The sequence below is a fragment of the Phyllostomus hastatus genome, unplaced genomic scaffold (assembly GCF_019186645.2).
Source record: "Phyllostomus hastatus isolate PE091 unplaced genomic scaffold, TTU_PhHast_1.1 phas_scaffold_1066, whole genome shotgun sequence".
NCBI lineage: Eukaryota > Metazoa > Chordata > Mammalia > Chiroptera > Phyllostomidae > Phyllostomus > Phyllostomus hastatus.
The window spans coordinates 12663408-12677164 of NW_025334004.1; positions in this window are offsets into that span (position 1 = coordinate 12663408).

The window sequence follows — 13757 nt, forward strand, 5'->3', positions numbered from 1 at the left end:
TTTTTAATTGTATTTATTTATCTTTAGAGCAGAAAAGAGGGAAAAAGAGAGGGGGAGATAAACACCAATGTGAGGGAGAAACATCAATTGGTTGCCTCTCATTCACGCCTCATCCTAGACTGACCTGCAACCCAGGCACGTGCCCTGACCGGAATCCAACTCATGACCTTGTCTTTCTGAAGCACAGCTCTGCCTTGTCCTGTTTCTCCTCAAAAATCTTTCAACAGATACCACTGTGAAAACGAAAAGAGAAGCCACAGGGTGGGGGTAAACAATTTTAAATCACGTGTCTGATAACATACCCGGAATGCATCAAGAACCGTTACAACACAACAATAAAACAGACAACCCAATTTAAAAATGAGCAAAATATTTGAATAGACAATTTATTAGAGTAGATATATGAATAGTTAATAAGCACATTTAAAGATGTTCAGCATCACTGGTCATTAAGGAAATGCAACTTAAAACCACAATGAGACATTACTTCACGTCCACTAGAACAGCTATCAGCAAAATGATACAATAAGAAGTGCTGGTGAGAATAGAGAGAAACTGGAACCCACATACAGGGGCAGGCAAAGGGCGGTTCACAGCTGTGAGTGCACAAAACAGAGCTTATTCTTGTATTTTTTATTTATTAATTATTGGCATTTATTTGTATTACAGCTGTAAATCTACTTCTGCCCACCCTATACATTGCCAGTGAGAATGTAAATGGTACAGCCACTTTGGAAAACAGTTTTGCGATTTCTTAAAAGGTTAAATATAAACTTACTTTATAACCCAGCAATTTCACTTCCTGGTAGCTACCTAAAAGTAGTGAAAACACAAAATTTGTGTTTTCCACACAAAAATTTGTGAATGTCCATAGCATATTATTCCAACTAGACAAAAGTGGAACCAGTCCAAATATCTATTAACTGGTGAATGAGTAAGAAGCTGTGGCCTATCTATACAACGGGATTTCATTGACAGGAAAGGGAGTGAAGTACTGATATATTGTGCAATATGAATGAACCTTCAAAATATTATGCTCAGTGAAAGAAGTCATATACAAAAGACCACATATTATATGATCCTATTTCTATGAAATGTTTAGAAAAGACAAATCTGTAGAGACAGAAAGTAAATTAGAGGTTGCCAAGGGCTGGGAGTGGAAAGGTAGAGCCATTATGAATGAGCACAAGGTTTCTTCTCAGGATGAGAGACATGTTCTGAAGTTAGACTGTGGTGACTGTACACCTCTGTCAATGTACCAGAATTCACTGACTTGTACACATAGAGCAGGTAAGTTCTATGGCATACTAATTATATTGTAATAAAGCCACTTTATAAAAAGAAATAAAAATAATTAAATACAGCCCCTAAAAGTTAACTAGAAATTGATTGTACAACACAACAATTTCTCTCCTGAGTACCTACCCAAGAGCACAAACACTTCTACACAAGAATATTCACAGCAGCATTATTCATAATAGCCCAAAAGTGGGAGCTACCCAAATGCCCATCAACCGGTATATAAATAAAAGGTGGCATATTAGTACAATTGGACACTGTTCAGCAATAGAAAGGAATAAAATACAAATCCAAGAAGCTACAACATGGATGGACTTCAGAAACACTGTGCTCAGTGAAAGATGCCAAAACATATTGTATGAAATTTCCTGCAAAAGTAAAGCCACGGAGACAAACTGCACTAGTGATTGCCCGGGGGTAGAGATGGACATACACCATAAGTGGGCATGAGGAACCTTGGTGCAGTGATGAGGATGTTCTACAACTGGCTGGTGGTGATGGTTGCACAACTCGGTAAATTCACTAGAAATCATTGAACTGTGCACTTAAAATGGGTGAATTTTATGGTATGTAAACTCAGCCTGCTCTCCAAGTCCTTCTACCAGGGCCAGTTGTGACTTGTCATTCTGCGCCTCACTCCAGTGCAGCCCTGCCTCACCGCCTACTGTCTCCTGAACATGCCCTCATCACCTGCCTTCCTGCTATTGCTTCTGCTGTTTGCCCAGGCAGCTTACCCCAGCTCCAGTCCTGGGTCTTCCCCATACCCTTTTGCATTTGCTGCTGTAAGCAGTCTTTGCATCTCCTATTCTCATTTCTTTGCCTGTAATGCACTTGGCCATCGTGCCAGGTGCACAGTGATAGTGCAGCCTGCTGACAGCACTGCTCCTGCCCTCCAGGGCGATCTGCAGTCTCTAGCACAGAGCCTGGCAAAGGTGCACATTTTTTGAATGAGGGAATGAAGAAACCCATTAGTGGCGCTTCTTCTTGCATCCTGCTGCCCTACCTTCAGCAAACTTTCCCAAGGAAATCCTATGCTTTTATAACCTGTCAGTAAACCCAGCTATTCCCTCTTGGATATATTAGGTGAACTCTCTGTAGCCAAGCCAATCTGGTCCACAGATGGTCCAGAGGATCAGTCGAGGCTAACTACCAAGTTGGCAGTACCACAGGCTACTGGCTTACACCGACTGCTAAATTCCCGTAATTTGCTGATGAGATCCTGACACCCTCAGTGGGGAAGGCAGGATCAAGAGAGAAGGCTGATAAAGCAGCACTAACGCTGTCACACAATGAGACCTTGATCTAGGACAACAGCTACTACCATCACTCCTGAAGGTTTGGCCTAGTGGCCCCCAGACAACCCAGGTAACCCCCAAATCATTCCTTAGCAGAATTCCCACTTCTCTGGCAAATGTGCCTATAGTCCTTATGAGGACCTCGCTTATGCCAACAGATGACTCCCATTCCCTAGGAAAATACACCCTCCCTGCCTGTTTGAACTTCAAGTTGTTGGAAACAGGGAGTGCCTTCTGTATACAGGGCTGAGGTTGGCACTCCCTCCCCAGATTCCACCTGGAGGACCAGGGCATGTCCCTGAAGCCCAAGGGCACACAATGCCTCTCAATGCAACCAGAACTAGGAGGAGCTTGAATGTTGCAGGAATACAATATTTTTAAAAAAATTATAGCTTCATTGAGACAAAATTGATATATAAGATTGTGTACATACATTTAAGGTGTACGATTAAATCGTACGATGTACGATTTGGCACATGTATGTGTTACAAAATGATTACAACAATAATGCTAGTCAACACCTGTGTCACTTCACATAGGGGTGCGTGTGTGTGTGTGTGTGTGTGTGGTGAGAACATCTAAGATCTACTCTCTAAGCAACTTTCAAGTGTATGATACAGTATTGCTAACTACAGTCACCACGTTGTACATGAGATACCCAGAACTTACTCATCTTATAGCTGGGAGTCTGTAGACGTCTCATTTCCCCATCACACCCATCCCAGCCCTTGGCAGCCACCATTCTACCTCTGTTTCAATGAGTTTGATTTTTTGGATTCCATTCATAAAAGTAAGATCATGCAGTATTTGTGTTTCTCTGTCTGACTGACTGCACTTGACATAATGCAGAGAGTTATGATGTTAGATACAAGTTCAACTTCCTTTTAGGTCGTCTGATTTTGGACAAATTAATTAACTTCTTTAAACATCAGTTTCCTTTTGCATAAGATGAAGAAAAAAACAGCTCCTTCTTCATGAGTTATGTGGATTAAATAAGATTATGCATGTAAGGCCTTTTGCACAGATCCTGGTACATAGTAAGGGCTCAGTAAATATTATTGGCAGTATTAATAGTAGCAGCAGTATCAAGCATCTATTCTGTGTTAGAGACCATGCTAGGTGATGGAAATACAATTCACTGTATATACATATATACAATTCATTGTGTATATATACACACTAAATATATATACTATATATTTAAAAATATATACACACTAAAGGTTAAAGCCTTTACTTTTATTATTTTCTATCTATAATAAAACTAATAAAGACCCCTGCCCATGTGCTGCTTACTTTCTAGTGAAGAGACAGACAATCAAGAGTGGAAAAGGCAGTTCCTATCCTCAAAGATACAGATGAGTGAACAAGCACAACTCAGGGGGAAGAGGATGTAACCATTTGGGACCACCAAGCAGGGTCCCCAGACTAAGCTTTGGAGTGTCAAAGAGGGCTTGCTATAGGATATGTGGGAGCAGAGCTATACCAGAGAGTCTGACTTCTCCCTGTGGTAAGTGTAATAATGGCCCCCTAAAGATGCCCACATCCTAATCCCTGGAACCTGTGAATATGGCATGTGGCATGGCAAGGGGGAATGAAGTTGGTAGGTGGAGTTTAGTTTGTTAATCAGCTGATCTGGAGATGGAGGGATTATTCAGGTGGGCCCAATGGAATCACAATTGTCCTTATAAGTAAGAGAGGAAGGCAGGAGGGTCAGAGTGATGAGAGAGAGACTTGACCAGCCTTTGCTGGCTTCGAAGATGGAGGAACGGAGCCAAGGGCAGGCAGCCTCTAGAAGCTGCAAAAAGCAAGGAAACACATTCTCCCCTGGAGCACCCAGAAAGGAATGCAACCCTGCCGACACCTAGAGCTGGGTCCAGAGAGACCCATGGCCAACTTGTGATCTCCAGCACTATCAGACAATGAACTTGGGTTGTTTGTGGTAGTTCTTTACTACAGCAATGGGAGACCAATACACCCCCAATACCTTAAGTCTTGGACAGAGCTGGGGGTCTTGAGGAAAGGTGAGAGCAGAACGCTTACTGGTCTGATATCCTCCCCCGATCTTGACTCAAATCCTGGGAAGCCAGCCCTTCACCAGGCCATCAGTTCAGGCCAAGTGGCATCTTCAGGGCTTTCTCTGTTTCTCCTCACCCTAATTTTAGGCATTTCCTTCTTTCTGGTTTCTCAGTGTCCTCAAAGTTGCCTCTGCCTGGGACACCAAGTCTCCAACTGCCTCAGGCAAACATGAATAATACCTCACAATTCCACAGTGCCTCACAGGGTACCAGCTGGCTCTAGTTATTTACTCCCACAACAGCCCAGAGTCACATAACTAGTAAGTAGTGGAGGAGGGCCTGGAATCTGAGCCTCCTGGTGCAGTGAGCCCAAAATCTTACTCAACAAATTCTAGTGAGTACAGGCATGGAGCAGGAGAAAGAACCCTCGGGACAAATGTGAGCAAAAAGGGAGTACTTTAAAACTTGGAAAGGGTTGGAGGAGGTAGAGGGAGGTGGAAAATAATCATCTTCTTTCTTCCTTTCCAAGACAAAGGAGGGAGAAGGAAGGAGGGGGGTGGGGAGGGAGAGAGAGAGAGAGAGAGAGAGAGAGAGAGAGCGCGCGCGCCTCCCTTGGGCAAATGAACCAACCCACACCTCCAGTTACCTTAGTTTTAAAATTTCTCTCTATCCTCCAGCAATGACTGAGTTTCTGCAGGACACTCTTGTTGTAATTTAAGTCTGATTAATAAATATTAGTTAACTGGAGCTGTAAATGAATCAAGAGTCCAGCTCAATTCAAGTCACCAATTACTCTCTGAGAGACATTTGGGTTTTAAGTGTCATGAAAGTGTGCAGGGTAAAGGGAACCTGGCCCAGCAGGAAGAGCAAAGAAAGTCAGTCCTCAGGACAAACCAGACCCCTTCCAACTCTGCCTGGAATGCGGTCCTCCCAGCGCATTTTACACTTCCGCTGTCAGCACGATGGCCAAGTACACATGGAGGTCTTTCCGGACCATCTCATCGAAAGAGGCCTCCCCTGGTTATGCTCGATTTTAGCTCCTGTTTATTTCAGTCAGAGTATGTATTTGACTTATCAGACTGTAATTATCTTGTTTATTTCTTTTCATGTTTATGCGTTCATTGGCTGTCCCTCCCAGTAGAAGATAAACTCAATGAAGTCCAAGGTAATTTATCTTACTGTTCACCACTTAACCCCAGTACAGTGTGCTAGATAAATTTAAAAATTTAATGAAGTAGTATATGAACTGACTCTAATGGAGTCTGCCAGAATTTTGGCCTTTGATTTCTTCTTTCTCTGCACTTATACCCATAACATGACCCTCAGATTTTTCTATTTTGCTTCTACTTCTCTGAACTCCAAAACTGTATTTCCAGCTGCCTACGTCACATGTCCACCAGGAAGTCCGACAGGCATCCATGCCTAAACCCACCCATCCCCCTGCAGTCCCTCCGCGGAGCCAGAAAAGAACCGTGCAGAGACAAACTGTGTCCACAAATGGCACCAAATGACAAGGAGCCAACTGGATGAGGAGAAACCAGTCCTGTCCCCAGCCCTCCCTGTTCACCTTGCCCTGCTTAATCTTTCTCTAAAACACTTACTACCGTCTGACATCTCGTATATTGAATTACCTGTTTATTACCTCCTCTCCCCCTGAGCATACAAGCACCTCGTGGGTAGGGAATTGATCTCTTCTATTTTCTGATGTGTCTCCAGCAACTGGAGCAGGGCCTGGCACAAAGTTACCAATAAATACTTGGTGAGTGGTGGATGACTGAATGATTAAGTGCTCTTGCTCACATAATCCCATTTTATCTTTACCTCAATCTTTCTTGATTTACATCTATGAGAACCCCTAAAATGTAAATGGATTTTACAGATCATACAATTTATATTTGGTAAATCTGGAGATCAGATTAGCTTTCTGACTCCAGTGCTTGCGTGCTTTCCACTACCCCAGCATGCCTCTGTCTCTCGGCCCACGCACTGGACTTCGTGGAAACTGCCTCCAGGCTGGCTTTCCATTCTTAAGGCTACCTGAAAAATGATTCTTTTAAAAAACGACTTCCTGTGCCACTTAAAAATGGAGGTGCTTGTTGTAAAAATGCAGACAACAGAGGGAAGTGCAAGGACAAAAGTAGCATTACCCCCACACCTCATCAGCTAGGAGTAACCGCTCTTACCAGTCCTACTGGGAGGGCTCTGAAAACCTGGCAGACTACCAGAGATTATTACCAAACTGGCAGAGATCATTACCACGGCTGATCCAATCTGAGGCAAAATTAAAAACATTAAATCAAATTACTTTCACATTCGAAACATTTCAGTGACTTCCCACCACACTTGGAATAAAGTAAACAGTTCTGGCAATGACATACAGGCCCGGGAAGCAGTAGTCACAATGTCCTTTCTATTCTTTGATCCTACCAAGCTTAGAGCTGCTCCAAAGCCATGACGTTTGCTATTTTCCCTGCCTGAAGTGCTCTTCTAAATCTTTGCGTGACTTTTCTCTTGACGTCATTTAAGTCCCCAATCTAATACTACCATTTTAGCGTGGTTGGCACAGACTCCCCCACCGAAACTAGTCCCTGGCTGCTACCCCTTATCATTTTCTAACCCTTTACCCATTCTTCATAACACTTATCATTACCTCCAGGCATACTATATAATTTCTATTCACTATACTATATAGTTCCTATATAGTATAGGAACTTCTTGTTGTAGTATAGTATAGTTCCTTCTTGTTGGTTTGTATTCACCACTAAAATGTATGTTGCATGAAGCCAATGGTTTTTTTTCCACTACTTTGTCCTTGATGCTTAGGATAACGCTTACTTAGCACAGCCCTAGCTGGTGTGGCTCAGTGGATTAGGGGCTGGCCTGTGAACCAAAGGGTCACTGGTTTGATTCCCAGTCAGGGCACACACCTTGGTTCCAGGCCAGGTCCCCAGTGGGGCACATGAGAGGCAACCACACATTGATGTTTCTCTCCCTCTCTTTCTCCCTCACTTCCCCTCTCTAAAATAAATAAAATATTTTAAAAAATAATGCTTAGCACATACTAGATGTTCTATAAATGTTTGTTAAATGAATCAATTTGAAGATAGAAGGCTAGGTTAAAAATTTTACAGAAAAGCATCTTCATGCTTTTAAAATAAAAATTAAACTATTACTTTTATATTTAACAGAAGAAAAAGAAGTTGAAAGAAAGCTAAAGTAATTACCTTTAGAAAAATGTCTCTTCAAAAGATGTAATAATAATTGCCAACTAATGGCCCTAAAAAAGGCATATATTTCATTAAGAGATGGTGATTATTATGCTCCTATATTTTTCAACCACATAGTTTATCTTTAGAGGATAATTTTTCCATTCCTGCTCAGCAGCATGACAACCACCTCTGGTTAAATTGACCTCTGTCCCAGGGTCAGTGCAGGGCTGTCTCAGCTCTGTGCTCCCACAGGTTTTAGGGCGAAATTATCTTCATTTGGCAGTCATTCTTCAGAGTTTTGTTTTTATAACTTTTTCCTTATTTGTTGATGGTGGAAGTTTTTCTTTTTTGATCTTTTATTTTGCTTTTACTTGGTTTCTAAATTAGAAGTCAATTCAAAATGCCTCATCCCCACTATCTTCAACCAGAACAAATATTTTCAAACATGTTTTTCTCTGAGTGCGGCCCTTCAGGGGTTTCCAAGAAGGTAAATCCTTCAGAGGTTTTCTCTGTTTCTTGAATCCAGATCAACCTCTAGGACTGGATTTTCAATGCTCTCTGTAAGAAGACTTCTCCTCCTGTCCAGATAAACTCATTTTAATCAGGGAAGACAAAATAACAAGCCAACAATTATGGCACAATGCTGTGTTTGTAGAGAAGTATGCGCAGAGTTCTTTGGAAACATGAGGGCACCATCCCCCTCATTGTCTTCACTGATAATGCCTCACTTTTCTTTTTCTTTTCTGTTTTTAAATGGAACAACTTCTCTCTGTTCCCCCCCACCCCTTAGAGAGAGGGGAGGTGAAGGAGAGAAAGAAGGAATGAAACATGGATTGGTTGTCTCTTCTACGCGCCCCAACCAGGACCAAACCACCGCCTAGGCATGTGCCCTGACTGGAATTGAACCAGTGACATTTGCTTTGCTGGGATGATGAACCAACTGAGCCACCCTAGCTAGGGAAATGCCTCACTTTTCAATAACAGTTTCAGACACTCTGTAGAGTTCTATGTATATATTAGTCATATTTATTATTTCTTACCTTGACTAGGATGTTCCTCCTTCGGCCTGTTCCTCAGGGACCTTACCTGCAACCTGTCTGAATGTAAACGCAGCATCTCTTCCCCTCCACCAGCTCTTCTTGGGAAATGGCACCACCTGTTGCCCAAGTCAAGAACGTGGGAGCCGTTCTAAATTCTGGTCACTCATTACCCAGATGCCCTCGGCCTCTAAGCCAGCTCAGTTTCCTTTCTTGCCAATCGTCATAACTGCCCCTTCCTTCTCAACTCCACCGCCACTGCCTCAGCTCTGCTCTCATTGATCCTTGTCTGGATCTGTGTTCCTGCTTGGCTTGGTTCAGTCCTCTCCCACCGCACACCACACAGCAGCCAGTGTGCTCTTCCTTCAGCGCCAGCCACAGCCAGCCACAGCCAGCCACAGCCAGCCACATTGTGTCTCCAGCTTGCCCTTCGCTTCCACTGTTCAGATTCTTTATTGGTTCTCCTTTCTTCTTACTTAAGACCAGATTTTTCTCCCTGGCAACAGACCCTCATGACCTGATGTTTATGGTCTCTCCAGCACCAGACCGCCTCTCTTTCCTAACCTCTTTTCCTCCTGCTCCCCACACCAAACAATTTGCCATCTTTTGACAGTCTCTGTACATGTTTTCTCCAACTTTCCATTTGGAAGCTAACTTCTATTTGTGTTTCCAAACTAAGTTCAGGCATCATTTTGTCTAAACCTTTCCTATCACTTACCCCTGGTCTGATTTCAGTGTTCCTCTGTTGTGTTTCACAAAAAAACTGTGTACATACTTCTCTCCAAACACAGCATTGTGTTATAATTGTTGGCTTGTTTGTTTGTTTGTCTGTCTTCCCTGATTAAAATGAGTTTATCTGGACAGGAGGAACAGCCTGTTTATATAGAGCATTGGAAATCTGATTAAAATATAAGGCCCTTCAGGCCAGAGAAATATCTCATTTGTTTGTGGACTCCCTGTCTCTCCTGTACTTGGTATATAACATTTATTAAATACATGTTGAAAGCTATAAAAAATAATGAACTATCTCCCCTGCATTAACATTTTGTTGACTTTAGAACAGGACAGGAAATGATTAAATGGAATTCCAGTAACCCTGGCCCTTCCACATGTCCCCACTAACCCTACTTCCAACAGGGCAATCATTGGTTTGGTGGCATGTTGACTCAGATTGCCCTCTAGCCCATGGAAAGAATGAACGGTGTGGACTCTGAATCCATTCTGTGTACCTGTGTTGCCTAATTTGTAAATAGCCTGTACCTGTGTAATCCTCCTTGTTGGGAGTAAAGAGGTTCCTTCTGACTTTGAAAAACTTATGTAACGAGTGTTTACTGATATGACATCAGAAGGTATCAAGTTTACTGATGTGATGTCAGTAGGTATCAGGGTATCAGGCAGAAGGTTAATGGAAAAGAAGAGTCTGACTCAAAGGGATCTGGTCTTCTGAAATGAAGGGATGAACATGGTTCAGACTTTGAGCAGCCCTGTGAAGTGGTCCACTAGTGGATTATAGGCCCTAATGTAGTAAGGGCAACCATGTTTCATTGATTCTAATGTGCTGTTTATTTCACATTTTAATGTCTCTGAAACTGGAATGTATCTTAAAACAAATGGCATCTTAGATTCAGAGAAATACAATGTTACAATAAGAAGTATAAAAGAAATCCAATGGTGTCACTATTGTGTCAGAGAAATATAACAACAAATATTAATTGACTGAATAGTGACTAAGCCTGGGATTTTACACATTAAACCATGAAGCAGACTAAAAAAAAGCAATAAATAGATTAAAAATTGAATTTGCATTGACTGTGGTAGAATTTTCAATGACTTGATAACAAAAAAGCATCATTTATGAGCCCCTCCTAAATGCTGGGGAAACTACATGCATCCTCAACTCCCTACCCCTAGATGGTAAATATCATTAATTTCATTTTTTAGATGAAGATCAGAGAAAGCCTGGACCTGCCCAAGGTCACAAAGCTAGAAAATGTCAGATATAATCAGCCTTCAAAACCTAGTAGCTTTATTCTCTTCTATGTTTGCCCCTGAAGCAAACACTGACCCTGAAGATAGAAATAATTGTTGTCCAAGACCAAAATTTTTTCTTCATTTGGGGCAACTGGATCATCATAGAAGATCAAACACATTCTTATGTGTTAGAAACTACCTGAGAAGAGTAATAGGAAAGAGACGCCTGAGCAAACTTCTTGGGCTTGCTCTGTAAGAGCCCTGACAAGTGGAAACTTATGGGGGTTATTTCATCCCAAATGATTATAAATCTGAAGTTGAATGCAACTTCACCAAAAATTTAGAGCTAAAACTGACCACTCTGAATACTTTATAACTTTTTGTACTGGACTATGTTAAATAAGGTCTTTGAGATGATATTTGACACCACTGAAGTCAAAGATATTTTGTCCTAACATGGAACAAACTGACAAATCTCAGAGGGAAGGGAGGGGGGACTGGAAGAGATTAGCTAAAAAACATATATGTATAGTCCATGGACACAGACAACCATGTAGTGAAGGCGGTGGGGAAGAGGGGGAGGCGAGGGCTGTGTGGAGGAAAGCAAAGGGGGAGAGATGGGGGCCAATTATAATAGTGTCAACAATAATTTTTTTAATTTAAAGATATTTTCTTCCAAACCTGTCTTTCTGTGATTGCAAATTTGTGGAAATACCTATTATTTACCAGGTAGGACCTACGCATGAAACTCAATCCATCTCTCCTCTCTTTCTCTCCTATCTCAACATTGGCCTCAATGTAGCCTGAGTTTGCCCAGCCCCTTTGGAAACTCTAGATTGGGTTGTTTGCTCCACATAAGTGGCCCAGTTCCCTCTGGTTCTGGTCATGCCTGGTGCTATGATCTTCTCCTTCTCCTTACTGACCTGTTCTACTTCCATACTGATGTCCCAGATTTCCTTGAGCTGGGATGCTGTCTAAAATCTGAGTTTTGACTGTTGCATGCCCTGAGACAGGGTTTAAAAGATACCTATTAATCATAAAGTACTCACTAGTCATTATGTTTCTACTTGTCAGGACAATTTGTGCTAATTATTAATGACTTTGTGTTTGTGTATATACTTTTTAAAAAATGAAAGGACAGCTTTAGGTAGTTCCAGTCAAGATAGAGACATAGGTAAACATGGCTTACCTCCTCACACAACCACATCAAAATTACAACTAAACTATAGAACAACCATCACTCAGAACAATCAGAAACAGAGTTGCATGAAAGTTCAACAACTATTAGAAATTTAGTGTGGAACTAAATTTCCTTCCACATCCATCCAGACTGTAGGAGGGGCGGAAATGTAGAGACATGGAATGAGCTGGTCCCAAAGCCATGTATGGTAGATAAAAATTCAGGAGGAATAAATCAGGAAGGGGTAAGGGGGAGAGGGGGAGGAGGGAAGCAGGGGCTGTGTATCAGGCTCAGCTCTATATCAGATCCCCCCAAGCCCAGGGTTCCAGTGCCAGGAAAATAAGACCCCATAACTTCTGGCTGCAGAAACCAGTGGAGATTGAGCTTGTGGAAGAAACTACTATATTCCCAAGCAGTCTCTTAAATGGGCCACACATGGATTTACTCAGACTAACTACTTCTGAGCTCCAGCACTGGAGTAGCACCTTGAAAGACACCAGTGGCATACAGGGAGGAACAGTAGTGTCCAGAATCAGAGTGAGAACTGGGGGGTCAATGTTCTCCCAGACATAAAGATGGACAGAGACCATTATTTCTTTTCTGAGCCTTCCTCCCACAGAGCCACAGAGCCCACAGGCAGGTGCCACATCTGATTCCATCAACCTGGCTAACACTGTTTGACCCTCACGGAGATTCCCTGAGGCTTTGCACCGCTGAACTTATGGGCCCAACCAAGCTGGTAACAGTAGCTTTTCCATATGAATGGCTTATCTCAGCTCATGCTTCAGATCTTCCTAAATCCTCTTAAACAAGCCATAGCAAGCCTCAGTGAGCCCCCACATCCCATACCTTTTGCCAATTGGCCCCAGGCCCAACACTAGAAGCAGCCAGCCTTGGATAACAGTTTGGCTTCACCTGTGATCCCCCAAGCCCAGCACAAGTAGCAGCCATCTGCAGATTGTTTTGTAGCTCATGCTGGATGGCCCAGGGAAGAACACAGGTGAGAGCTGACCTTGGCCTGCACCACCCAGGAAACCCCGGAGTCTATGCACCCAGTGGACTGCTACAGACCATGTCAGAGCAACCCCCCACCCTGTCCCTGCACTGCTGACCCTCCACAGAGGGCAGAGGTTGGTGGTATTCACAGCCAGTCCTTGCAGCTGACTGGCCTGGGTAAATCCCTCCCATTGATCTGCCAACAGCAACAAAGTCTCAACTATAAAAGGAGGGTGTACTCAGCCCACACAGAGGGTGTACCTCAAGTAATCAGCTTAGGTGATAGAGGAAGCTGTGCCACTGAATCCTACAGGACACCTACTACATTAGGCCACCCGACTAAGACAGAGAGTAAAAGTAACTCTAACTAATACATAGAAACAAACACAGGGAGGCTACCAAAATGAGGAGACAAAGAAACATGGCCCAAATGAGAGAACAGATCAAAACTCCAAAAAAGAGCTAAACAAAATGGCGATAAGTAATCTACCAGATGCAGAGTTCAAAACACTGGTTACAAGGATGCTCAAGGAACTTAGTGATGACTGCAACAGCATAAAAAAGATACATGCATAAAGGAAGAATACATTAATTGAAATAAAAAGCAATTTATAGGGAATCAACAGTAGAGTGGATGAAGCTGAAAATCAAAACAAGGATTTGGAACATAAGGAAGCAAAAACCAACCAACAAGAAGAAATAAGAATCCAAAACAACAGGGATAGTGCAAGGAGCCTCTAGAACAATTTACA